This window comes from Macrobrachium nipponense, chromosome 39 (genome assembly GCF_015104395.2).
Source record: "Macrobrachium nipponense isolate FS-2020 chromosome 39, ASM1510439v2, whole genome shotgun sequence".
In the NCBI taxonomy this organism is placed as follows: domain Eukaryota; kingdom Metazoa; phylum Arthropoda; class Malacostraca; order Decapoda; family Palaemonidae; genus Macrobrachium; species Macrobrachium nipponense.
Genome location: NC_061099.1, coordinates 50,290,667 through 50,304,625, shown reverse-complemented (window position 1 = coordinate 50,304,625; position 13,959 = coordinate 50,290,667). Strand labels below are relative to the sequence as shown.

The window sequence follows — 13,959 nt, the reverse complement described above, 5'->3', positions numbered from 1 at the left end:
AGGAGTATGACGCCTTAAAAGAGACGAGCGCCTACTAGAGAGCTATGTGCAGTAGGATCTGGCGCCTACCTTGCGGGGACGCGGCTAACAGTATGGCCGTCTCTATCATGCACACGACTCCCTACCAGACTCTAGATGCCTGTCAGAGAGAAGTCACGATCCGATACTCGAGGAGAGTGACATCAAGGAACAAGAACTGCCCACCTACTTGTATAAGGGAGTCCTTCTATAATATTGAGGCTGCTGAGGAGAAGTCTCACGCGAGGGAGTTGAAGAAATCGCGTAATGAGCAGGTGCAGTGCGCTTACCGGAAGCGGGAATCCAATCTGGAGAAAAAAACTTCTTTCTCCATAGAGCGTCCTACCGATGTTTGGCGCCTTGAAATTGAAAGAGAGCCAGGCGAGCGAGGGCGCTCACGCGAGTGAGGGCGCGCCCGACGAGCTTGAGGGGTGGGCGCTCACGCGAGCCCCCACTTCATACGAAAACATCCCCATATGAAGGAGAAACGATCCTCTGAAGAGCGTTGGCGGCCTAGATCTCCTTGATCGGAAGAGAAACGTCCTTCTTCCTACGTGATCTAACTGCTAGAGAGTCTGCTAGCGCCGTGATCTGAGCTTGAAGTCCCGCGAGTACTCGCGTAGGAGAATCTTCTAGTTCTTCCTCGGAAGCAAGGCGCCTGAGCGCGAGCGCGTAGAGAAGAAGAACGATCACAGGATTTCTTGTGTTTCTTCGCCTCCACCGCCGATTCTTCCGGGAAAAACTTCCCGGACTAGAAGCCAAAGGACTGCAGGGAGCCTTCCAAGCCCTCTTCAACGGGCGCGACGCATCCACGGGGAGTTCCAACCTCTCTTCGGAGAGGGAGACGACGAAGAGGAGAAGCATTGGCGTAGGAGCTCCTTCTTGTAGCGATCCGAGGCAGCCTGGGAGCGTACTTCAGGATCTGCCGATGGGGACGCCTGAACCGGTGGGGCTCTCCCTAGCCCTCTCCCTTGCGGCTTTCGACTTTCCTACTCCACTGGAATGGGAGTCTGGAAGAGGTCTAGGCCTAGAGGCACTAAGGAGCCGGTCAGACGCACCCTCCACAACACTGGGGACACTGCACTGATCACTAACACTCTCCTTACCTTCCAACTGACGAATCTTCTGATCCACAGAACGATTCTTGGCTTTCAGAGCTGCCGCCTCCGAAGGCGAATCTCCGGCTTCGGTTGCTGGGGAAGCCGGGGCTGCAACGTTAGGGAAGACAAGGTTCTAATTCTACGTTAGTACTATTAGGATCCACATCCAACTCACTCATTCTAGATCTGCTAGAACTTCTAGAGGAAGCCTTACGCACTCTATCACGTTCCAACTTCCTAACATAAGAAGAGAGAGCCTTATATTCTTCTTCATTCAATCCCTTACATTCACTACAAGGGTTAGCACAAACGCACAATCATTCCCCCTGCATTTCATGCAAACCGTGTGGGGGTCTACCGAAGCTTTCGGCAACCTCACCTTACATCCTTCATTCACGCAAACCCTAAAACAACACCGAAGTTTAAACTACCGATTCTAGATCAGACATCGAAAGGAAAAAAATCAAATCAAAACAAACCGGTCCACAATCAGCGTATGCCAAGCCAAACAAAGCGAATACGTCACCAAAAGAAGTCCAAATTAACTCCAGGCAAGCGAGAATCGAAAAACTATCGAGAGGACACCGACAACAGTTGTTATCGTTCCCGCGACAGAGAAAAATCTGACAAGCTTACGGGAGTGGTTCGTACATCCGCCACCCAGCGGCTTTGGGTAAGGTAGACCACCTGACCTACCTGTCGCGTGTGCCGCGAGATTTGAAATTCTGTCGGGAACGTCGGAGACTATAGCTAAGATATATCTGTCAGGGAAGTTCATGTACAAAAATATCATTTTGCTCATGAACTTACCTGTCAGAATATATATATATAGTTGAACCCCACCGTTGGAGGTGGGAAGGGACAGAATAGAAGGATTTTGGGACAAATGCATGCAGATGATTTACATCTTGGTTCCACCTGTTAGCATAGCCGACTTCGTGATTACTGTCACCCAAGTCTGCTTCTGCTTTACTAGAGTTGCCAGCGAGGTAGAGACCTATAAAGCTGGTGCACTCCAGATGATACTGTCAAACGGGGGCGTGACCACAATGTGACTAGGACCATATTGACCATACCATGAGGGCTAAGAAGTAAAATAAAATATATATATATAATTATATATATCACCACCTGACCAACTAGCCAAAGTTAATGTGTGTTAACTAAGGCTTCAGAGTTAAGAAGTCGCCGTTGTCAGCGGACTCCACAACTAAATTAAGAGCTCTTCCTAACCATTTTCTACAGGATAGGATGAGTAGTACTTCTTAGCCCCAAGATTGTGTCTGCAGACACGTATGGCCCTAGCGAGCAGCAGATCTCATATTCCATCTTCACATCTCGCAGGGAGTGGGTGAAGTGAACCCAGAGTTGCCTTCGCTTAAAATATAGGTACTCAGGATGTTGCTGAGTGGCCATGCTCTGTTGAATGCTTCCGAGGCCGCGCCCTCACCTCGTGAGCATTCAGATAAAAAAGATTTCAAATCTTTGTGCAAACACAATGAAGGAGCATTTTTTTTTTTTTTTTTTTTTTTTTTTGAAAGAACTCCTTAACCCTAAAACCAGGGCGGTGTACTTCGATATGGGCAAGTCTGGTCGTTTTCGGAACACTGCAGATTGCCGACTGACTTCGACTTTCTTGATTTTAAGTAGATAAAACTTGAGAGACCTGACAGGGCACAGGACTCTCTCTGGCTCCTCCCACTAACTTGTGCCATCCTTGCTTCCAAGATCCTGGCCCAAGGACAAAAAGGGTTTCCATTCTTAGGCCATAACGAAAGGCTTAGAGAGCACACCTCCTTGTGTTCTCTAAAGCCAAAACTTGTGACGATGGCTTAAAATCTCACTAACCCTCTTTGTCATATCTAGGGTGGTTAGAAGAAGGCCTTCCTGATCACATACAAGAAGTTAACAGGCAGGAGAGGTTCGAATGCTTTGACATCAAGAACTTCAGATACGTCTAAGTTCCATATTGAAAGCTTCGATCCGGAAATGCACAGTCTGTACTAAAGTCAGGTGAACGACCAGTTGGACCAGTTCAGACGAATCAAGGACAGCAAGGCTGTACCCCTGGAAGACCAAAAGGCACTATTCTTAGCTTGAAGGATGAGTGTCTCTGGACTGCCTGGGCGATTCAATCTAAGCAAACCTTGGGGGTGTATCAACGCAACCCAACGTCGTCCGCAATCGACTTCGTCAATAAGAAACTCAGGGCTACTATATGTCGCCTGATCTCGCACGACTGTCTGACTCCGAGAAAACAGGCGAGACAAAAAGTAGATGGTGAGCTAGAATCGAGATTCCACAGACCTCAATGATCGTGAAGGTCTTTGTTGTTTGACAGATGCAAATCTGTCAAACATTCTCTGTGTCTGTTCGCACTGGCAGAATTTTCAAAACTCTCGGCAACCGCTAGACCACTGGTAGTTCAGGATGATCTCCCACCCCCACGTTCCCATGGCGCTGGTACTTGGAAACTAGTATTCCCGTTTTCCTCAGATTTTCTCTGAACCCTGTCTCCTGAGGGGAGGAGGGTGGAATTTAATTTATATATACCTGCCAGGTAAGTATGCATAAAAACTTTATGTATCATAACAATATCATTTTTATGCATGACACTTACCTGGCAGGTATATATATAGCTGATGACACATTTGGAGGTGGGTCACAGACAGCAATATCGTCATAATTCAAAAATTAACTAATTTTTAAAATTATTTATTAAGTTCCTTACCTGCTAAGGTAGCTGACTTCGTAGGTCCTGCCTCTTAGCCTGCTAAACCTTAGTAGCTCTCAACTAGGATGTGACCTGTTTGTTGAGAAAGCTAACAACAAGGGTCTGACAACTGGACGTGACCAATTTGTTGACAGGAAACCCTAGCCCTCTCTTACCAGGGGCATTCATGCTAGGATAGTTAGACCACCTGAACCACACACAAAGCTAACGTAACACATTACACTTCACATACTGAAGAGGAAATAACCCTCTCAGACAACCATAAAAAGAACACCACTTAATTAAAATACCTAGCATGTTAGTAATCTATCGAGACGATTCGTACGGACTTTTGCAATCCTGTAACGAACCTCTAGATGATCGTTACATTCTACGCCTGTTGTTATAATAGGCTCTTTCTCGTAAACTCGAGCAGGGACCGAGAGAAGATACTTCTTAAGATATGAGAGAGCTGTGAATATCAGAGTTGATGTGGACCACTGGTTCCAAAAAAACTCGTTTCGAGGACTGGCAGGGACGACCGAATTGCATTCACTTCTTTCAGATTAAGATCCAGGACATCTGAAACACTATCCAGATGTCCGGCACCTCCTTTTCTATCATGACGCACTGAGAGATGTTCAGAATAATTCCTAGATCTTGAATAATATTTCAGTTTCCGGTAGTAAAAAACTGTGGTCTGAATTGCAGTCTATTCAGGGAAACAAACTTCTTCAGGAAGGAAATGGTCCCCAGCAAGCTCATCCATTCCCTCCCCCCGAGTATGCTTACTTCCCTATAAGGCTGCGCTTTGCCTAAGCAGGAGAGCATATAAAAGTGCAATGGTTGCGGTAGACTCGTAGTTCTATACCGTGCGGTAAGACGAGCACCGAAAGGATTAAGAGATAAACTCTGTTGAACATAGTAAGGCAAAACTAATGCAACGTTTATTCATTCACGTAAGAAATCCCCTCAATCTTAGGCTAAAGTCCGTGATTGTAGGACAGAGATACAGTTAGTCAGTCAATCCCGCAGGAGAGACGTAACCGCCAGCACAGAGATACGGTTAGTCAGTCAACCCCGCAGGAGAGAGAGACGTAACCTACGCGCATGACCGCGCACGATCTGTTTACTGGCTCGGTTGGAACTTGGACAGTCGACACAGCAGCAGCCAGCAGCTTACGAACGTCGTCTCTTAACTTTATGTCTGGGTTGCCAGCTACCCTATTCTACGAAGAAATAGGTCCGTTATTTTTTGAACAAAAAGAGACTCTCAAGTCGGTATATTAAGCGAAACAGAAAACGCTAAATATATAGATGCGTTTGTGTCGTCAGAACACTACCATACAACGGTAAAAGATAAATCGGAAACTCCTGGAAGGCTGCAGGGAGTGACGATTAAATGTCCTTAAAATAGTAGACAATAGACCTCTCGTTGCCATCCGAAGAGGTAACTACAGCAAGCGTGTAATGACTTGAACCAACCAGTAGTAAATAACGCAGGCAAAAAAATTTTATTATATCACAATAAAGTTTGTTCATACTTAACCATGGCAGACAAATATATATAGCTGAATTCGGAAATACAGCTACATACATATCTGACAGGCAAGTTTTCATGAACAAAACTTAGAGAATCGAAGCAGACAGCTCAAGCTTCTTAACCCTCTTACGCCGATTGGACGTATTAAACGTCGAGTCAAAATGTCTCCCGTATGCCGATTGGACGTATCATACGTCGGCTCAAAAAAGTTTTTTTAAAAATTCGCGAAAAATACTATAGGCCTACCAGCCGAAAACTTTTGTATCACGCGCCTTGGGGGATGCTGGGAGTTTCACGGATCAAGGCGTTGTTTTGTTTACAATCGCTACGCAGCGCGCAAGCGCGAATTTCTTTCTTATCGCACTAAAAAAGTATCAGTGACACATCTCGGAAATTATTTTCGTCACTTTGACATAATTATTGCACCATTTTAAATTATCCTTTACATGAAGTATTATATATGAAAATGTGCGCAATTTCATGCACAATACAACTAAAAAATACTCATGATTGTAGCTTTCATCAATTTTGAAATATTTTCATATAAATAACGATAAGTGCAAAAATTTCAACCTTTGGTCAACTTTGACTCTACAGAAATGGTCGAGAAACGCAATTGTAAGCTAAAATTCTTATATTATAGTAATATTCAATCATTTGCCTAAATTTTGCAACAAATTGGACGTCTCTAGCACAATATTTCGATTTATGGTGAATTATGAAAAAACCTTTTCCTTACGTTCGTGGCGATAACTCTTCCGCTATTTTTCCGATTTTAAATTTTTTCGTGCGATTGTCCTAATGTTTGCACCCTTTTAAATTTGCCGTTACATAAAGTTTTTATATATGGAAATGTGCGCAATTTCATGCACAATACAACAAAAAGGACAACCCATGGTTGTAGCTTTTATCAGTTTTTGAAATATTTCCATATAAATAACGTTAAGTGCAAAAATTTCAACTTCGGTCAGCTTTGTTACTCTACCGAAATGGTCGAAAAACGCAATTGTAAGCTAAAACTCTTTTTTCTTTATAGTTCTAGTAATATTCAATCATTTACCTTCATTTTAGCAACGATTGGAAGTCTCTAGCACAATATTTTGATTTATGGTGAATTTATGAAAAAAAAAAAAATTACGTTCGCGCGGTAACTCTTCCGAAAAAATCAGAATTTTTTTGTGCGATTGTCGAAATGTTTGCACCATTTAAAATTAGCTGTTTCATAAAGTTTTATATATGAAAATGTGCGCAATTTCATGTAGAATACAACTAAAAATGATTGAAGGTTGTAGCTTCTCTTTTTCGAATATTTGCATATAAATCACGATAAATAGAAAAAAAAAACCACGTTCGGTCAAATTTGACTCTACCGAAATAGTTGAAAAACGCAATTGTAAGCTAAAACTCTTACGGCCTAGTAATATTCCGTCATGTTTCTTCATTTTGAAACAAATTTGAAGTCTCTAAAACAATATTGTGATTTATGGTGAATTTTTGAAAAATATATTTACCTTCACTCCGCGCGCCGATTCGCGGCCGCAAGTCTCCGAAATACGTACATGGCATTATCCTAATATTTGCTCCTTTTCATATTAGCCTTTTTATAGAGTTTCATATATCAAAATGTGCGCAAATTCATGAAGAATACAATAAAAAATAATTGAAGGTTGTAGCTTTTTCCATCTTCGAAATATGTGCATATGAAAAAATATATATATTAAAATTTCGACATTCGGTCAAATTTAACTCGTCCGAAATGGTCGAAATCTGCAATTCTAATCTAAAACTCTTACAGTATCGTAATATTCAATCATTTGTCTTAATTTTGAAACAAATTGGAAGTCTCTAGAACATTATTTAGAATTACGGTGAATTTTTGAAAAAAATATTTTTTTGCGTCCGCGCGTTACGAATTCGTACATCATTTTGTGATAATATTTTTCCGGTGTTATTTTTATTGTTTTACAATGTATTATATATCAAAATGATTGCAATTTAGTGTACAATACAACGCAAAAAAAAGACAAAAAAGGACAAAGTAACTGGTTAGCTTTGACCGTTTTCTGCACAGCGTGATTTGAATACAATTATGTATGAATTTTTTTTTTCGCTACCATATATCGCATTATTTACATATGATAATGATATTATTTTTCATTTCTGGATGGTTGGCATTTCTAAACTTCAGGCAATGACAAAAAAAAGGAGCCAAAAATGAACTCTTAATCTTCAAAAGTACGCGCGCTGTAATTTTTTGAAAAAATTATTTTTTCCACTTCCGCGCTCACTCCAAACCAGGCCCGGCATACGGGAGACGTTTTGATTTTTAGGGCTCCGGATTTAAGAGGGTTAAGATACTGGACAAATAAGAAGTCATTGACGTAGTCTACCAGTCTATTTCTTGTACGAGTCTGCGAATGAGGAAGGAGAGCTCTTCCGAACCTTGTCCTTATTCGCTTACGCAATATCAAGTTAATGAGATGTTTGTCAATGAGAACTAACCCATTAACAGTACAGAGAGATATTTTGTCAATGAGGGGAGACCCACTTACTTGACAAAACGATAGTATATTGTCAATGGGGGAAAGTCACGAATGAATTGCAAAACAAAAGTAATCCAGGAAGTCGAGCCCTTTTATTTTTCGATTTCCCAGTCTCAAACAAGGAAGGGACAAGAATCCTGTTAAGAGGACTGGGCTTACGGTAGGTAGAACGACGATGCTCAATCGGCATGGAAGTCTCGACTAGAAACTAACAAAATCTATCATCTGAAAAACCCTTTCAGATGGTCTAAAAAGCTTTAAATTTATTGGCAGTATGGCAAAGGAAGTCCTGTCTTGCGCTTTCCTGAAGAGCGTCCTTTTGATGAGTGCCTTTGCAAGAATCCTACTGAATGTTGCCGAAAATCCTGACGTTCAGGACGTCGAGCCTTTACATAACCCGTAACTGTCTTATCTCAAAGTCTTGACTGAGGTAGAGAAAACGAGATCTTCCCTTGAGCTTTCCTTAACTCCATCCACCTTTGCAAAAAGCAAGTATAATATTGACAGAGACCTCTTGAATTCACGAAACCCGAGGTCTTGCTGGGTTTCGAAGACGAAGTTCTGTTCACTTTCTTGAGGCTCAAATCTTAAACAAGAGCTTGAAGAGTTCAACAGAAACATGGTGCGCGCTCGGCGTCCACTGGCGCGGACGCTCGGCGCCTGGTGCGCGCTCGGCGTCCACTGGCGAGGACGCTCGGCGTCCTGGTGCGCGCTCGGACGGCCACTGGCGAGGACGCTCGGCGTCCACTGGTGAGTACGTCCATCCGAGCGTCCTGTTCAAGCCGATCGTCCAAATAAGCGTGCAGAAAAGCGTCACGCTCCTGACAGGCGTCAAAACAAGCGAGAGAAACTGCCTTCTTTTTCCTATTTCTTGGTGGAAAGAAGTACACGTGATCAGGCAACTTTCGCCTTCTTACTTCTCACTGAAACACATAACGAGGGAGAAGGGACGTGAAGCGTCCTCTTCTATAAAGCTTCTTAGAGGGCGCGAGTCCTTCCGAGAGCTCCAACCCTTGTGCGGGGAGGATGCCTCGGTGGACGAGAAGCAATCCTTCAGGATTCGTGCATGTGCACGCACTTTGGCAGTCTGGGGATTTTCATCAGAAACTGCCGAAGGCACGCCAGATCGGTGGGGTTCCCTGTAACCCTCCTTCGGCTTTCGACATGCCCTCTCCCTTGGTTCTGGGAGTTCGACAGAGGTCTAGACCTAGAGGCGTTATAAGGCCGATCTGACGCACCTCCACTACACAAGGGGCACTGTCACTGCACTTAGCCACTTCACTATTGCTCTCTAAAGCAAGCACTTTCGATTCTAAGTTACGAATCGAAATAGTATAAGCGAAAGGGCAATAACCTCTACAGACACTGTTTTAGGGCCCTAAGGCAACATTACAGGGTTAGGCGTAACAAAAACAGAAGTAGAACTCTTCACAACAATGAAGGAGAGCGATCACCTCTCGCAGACATAGTCATAACCCGTAGGCCATACTACAGCGTTAGGCAAAATAAAGTCTACCGGAAGGTTAGCAGTATCACTACCCTGACTTTCGTAATTGATTAATTGCGTACATACTAAACAAACCTTTTCCTTACGGAATTAGACACGTTTACTGATTAATTGCTACAAATACGAATCATATTTTTCCTTACGGAAATAGACATGTTTACTGATTAATTGCGCCCCCCAAGTGCGGAACTACCGAAGCTTTCGGTAGCCACACCCTATCTTTGCAGACAACACCCTCTGAAACTAGCCTAACTAGATTCAGATATCTTATGCAAAAATGAATCAAATTCAAATCAATTTAAGATAGAGTTATGCTAGCCACAAATCCAAGTAAATAAATTAAAAGACAATTAGGATACTTAGCGGCAAATGAAGTTTTCCAAAATCCTAACGCCGGAGGTACTGAAAAACAAAAAAGGTCTTTCTTTCAGTACCGGCGACAGAAAATTTATGAATAGAAAATGGGAATGGTTCCTGATACCCGCCTCCCAGCGGCGGGAATGGGTACTAACCACCTGGCCGACCACTGCGTGTGTCGGAAGTTTTTTAAATTCTGTCGGACTTCAGAAAATACAGCTATATATATACCTGCCAGGTAAGTGTCATGCATAAAAACTAGTTTTAAAAAGTTTATCAACCGACGAGGACTGTCAGTAGAAAATAAACACCAAGTATAGTATGTAATGAAAATTCCTAGTCCATGAAGAAATCCTTATATGCGCCAGAATACTATGAACTAGAAAAAAGAAAAGGGGTAGAAATGCAAGACACTCATAATTATGAAGTCTAACCTTGGCTAACATTTTGATGGACAATGAAGTCCCCAGTAAGCACATCCACTAAGATACCAAGCCACTTGCGAACTGTCTGAATACTCTCTTGGCAGCCAGTAAATCTTGAAAAATCTGAGAACTGCGACTGAAAACCAAAACAGAGGACTCCTGCAACGGAGTGTTCAGAAGAAAAGGTGATACAGCTCTGGAGGCAAAAATAACGGGGATGAATGTTGATGTGCAGTCCTCTAGTAAGGGAGGAGCACCAGAGCTCTTCCTTCAAGAGATTCAAAGGCAAGAGCAGAAATCATTAAAAAAAAAAAATCTCCATTGTCCTTGTCCACAAAGGACAAGCTCAAGAGACAATTCAAGGCAATGTCACTCTTCGACAGAGAGGCATAGTTCTGCCGAAGACTGAGGGGGAGGAAAGATAAGAGGCGCTTGTCTCAATCCCTTTCCAACTAGTCAAATGCCTAAATCCTACAAGGATTTTGTTAAAGTAAGAGGCAGCAGCTTCTAAAAAGGTTCATGGTTGACACTGACAAATGGGTGCCTGGTGAACTGAGTTGGGCACCAGCAACTTGAAAGACTGGAGGCAGGTATTCAATTATATACTGGTATTAAAAAAAAGAAGCAAATCTAGGTAATAACTACACGTTGGGTATTTCTTTGGAAATTACAGTTTCCTGTGGTATTTGGGTTGCTTATTAAGAAATTGACGTTACTTTTGGGGGGCCGACTGTAATTAAACCCCAGGGGTAAGTACTAAACACAGCAAAATACATTTGACACCCCAATCCTTAGTGGCTTTCATATTTGGGGGACTGTTCCCTGTAGTCTGTGCAGAGTTACTGAGCAGAATTACCCACAAAAGAACAGTAGTGTATCAAAAAACTGGTGCTGGGCACCAGAAAACTTGGTGTCAGTTGTTCGAGGAGGTCATCAATATACGAGAGATAACCGTGTAGTAGTGAGTACTACCAAGCCCAGGGGTAGGTTGGGTAGGAGGGGTCAAGTGGGTGAAGCTTCCAACAAAATAAGGACCAGGCATCCTTTAGTGGGTCTACTTTGCTGCGAGGGTTCAAAGGGGTACAGTATTAGCAATATTTACATACATTGTGAAACTACCATTTTATGAGAATATGAAACGAGAAAAGGGAAGCTGTTTAATGATTAAAGGATTGCCATTATGCAATCATTCTTCAATTACAAAATAGAGCTTTGGGCACGGCACCTTAAGTGAGGTTGGGAAGGTGAGGTCTGGTTAGGTCAGAATATGGCATTCAAGGAAACTTTAGGATTTCTCACACTTACCAGTCTCTTTCTGCATCCACTCCATCGTTAATAAATACATTCGGGACTTTTGTTGATTAAAGACCACTGGAATGAAATAAACACGTTTCATGTTATTAATTATTTCTCTCAATAGGTAACAAAAAAGGACTAAAATTATCCATAGGGTAAAAAACCGCATGGTACAGGGGTGAACCATGTACGATCAATGTGTACAACCTCAATAAAAGTACATTATAACGCGTCCTGACATCGGAGATGGGCATCAGACCCGACTTCTTGTTGGTGAGAAATGGAGCTAAAGACCTCTACTCAATTGTCAGGACGCGTTATAATGTACTTTTCTTTGGGTTGTACACATTGATCGTACATGGTCCACCCCTGTACCATGTGGTTTTTTACCCTACATTTCATGTTAGTTATTACAGATTACAGGTATAGGCTAGTATTATGCTAGCTAATGACTAGCCTAATGTATGGACTTTTCAAAACAATGATGCCTAGCCTATAAATTTAAATGCACAGGTTTATTTACTACATGCTACCAGTGAAGGAAAGAAGGTCAACGGAAAGGTGAGGCCCCTGCCCATGTACTACCTAACTAGTAATGATCCAGCGGCCAAGGTTAGGTAAAGCTGTATAGAAAAACGTCAACTACCATAGTCTAGCTCGCCGCGGAATACTACTACCTACTACATAGTTATATAGATCTACCATATTGACTTTTTCTTTTTAACACCAGAAGTCGATGAGACATAGGGTAGCTAGCTATGTAAATATTCCACAAAAATAGTGTGATTTCTATCTGCAATTACGACCAAAAAGCTTACACTCTGAATAAGCCAAATGTCAGAATGTAGGTTAATAGTATTTCTGGCAGGAAATAAATTTACGATAAAATAAAGTTCGATTACCAATTCTTACCTTTCAGTATCTGGAAGAATTTCTCGCGTATAAATCCCGAGCTCTCGTTAGCTTCTGCCTATACCTACGATGTATGCTTACACATGGCCTACTACCTAGTATAAACTTCCCGGACCTTCCACACTCGATCAAACATTTAGCCTAAGTATAATTTACATAACACACTCGGCCATGTCCTTCACAATACACATAACACCGCACCTTAACTCAGTGAAAAGTTCCTTAAAAAGAATGCAACACGTATTGTCAAGAATTTGTATGCGTCAATTACGCACGAACACCAAGAAATGACAAATACTTACACATACTACTTAGTGGGCGTGGCAGTGATTTCTGTTGACAAGGATCCGTAAGAAACAATACAAAGTTGCCGAGTACCGACACGTAGGGCATTGTCTAAACTAGATACTTTAATAATGAGGTTAAGTTTGGGATATAAATATTCTTGGGAATACATTGATGATGAAAACTCTAAATGTAAATTATGCGGTGAGTTACGGAAACATACTTTACAACATTATGTTATGGAATGTAATAAATTATCAGTTTCGTAACCCCAGAATAGATGATGTAACAAATCAAGTATGTTATTTTCTGAAAAATGACGTATGTTCCAAAATTGTAAAGAAATTTCCTAATTTATTTTGGAATAAATAATTGTGAGCCATTTGCCTGTCCTTTAGTATGATTTTGTATAACTTGATTTTTTGTAACTTTTCTTAACATTTTTCTTTTAATATAACATTTACTTTTGTTATATTTGTTTTGTTTGGCTTTTGCCTATTGCAAATTTGCTCTAGTATATCAACATTTGATTTGTATAAAATTTGCATTATAGCTTGGCATTTGCTTTTGTTAAAATGAGTTAAAATTCTTCTCATGTAAAATATTTGCTTTTCATTACTGTTTTTTATTTTTAATTGTGTATTTATTATTATTTTTGCCTGGAATCTTTTGAATTTTGTAGGTGAGTATAGCAGCATGCTGTTACACTCCATTTGATGTATATCAATAAACTTTTTGAATTTGAATTTGAGCAACCTAGTCTATTATTAATGCAGACGCAGAGGTTAAGCCATAGAGAGTCCTCTGCATATCCATTTGTTAAGCAGAGTAAAGTATGTCAGGGGCGTTTTGATTCACATTTGAAATTTCCTTAAAAAAACGTCCAGTATGCTAAATGAAAATCATGAATGTAGGAAATATTTAAAATTTGTAGTCAGTAAGAACTGCTTTGCTAGCCGCCGGCCACTGAAAGGATTTTTGAATCAACGAGTTGTTTTGAATATCCAAATCAAATTTTTTTTCTTGGTTATCTCAGTTTGCATCGTGTAAGGTTATAAAGAACTCTGGGTGGCATAAGTGTTGAGCATTCAAAAGTCCACCTAGTAATATATTTTTTGGATCTCACTCTATATTGTTATTAAACAAAACTGTATTACTACTTTTGGTTATTTATAAGTAGCATTGGTGCAGGACAGTTCATAAAACACTGCTAATACTGTCAACAGTTTTTAATGAACTTGTTCACAGATGTGCTGTCCT

The 13,959-nt window shown here is 41.3% G+C and overlaps 1 long non-coding RNA gene across 1 annotated transcript in view; it reads right to left on the bottom strand.

Annotated features, from left to right (window-relative positions):
* The window catches only part of LOC135210341 (uncharacterized), an 84,292-nt gene extending 71,575 nt beyond the window's left edge, over positions 1–12,717 (bottom strand). Inside the window, exons 1-2 of the long non-coding RNA XR_010313501.1 lie at positions 12,415–12,717; positions 11,512–11,577 (exon numbers count right to left, since the gene is read on the bottom strand). This is a non-coding gene — a long non-coding RNA (uncharacterized LOC135210341). The remainder of the gene's footprint in view (positions 1–11,511; positions 11,578–12,414) is intronic.
* Between the last annotated feature and the right edge of the window lie 1,242 nt (positions 12,718–13,959).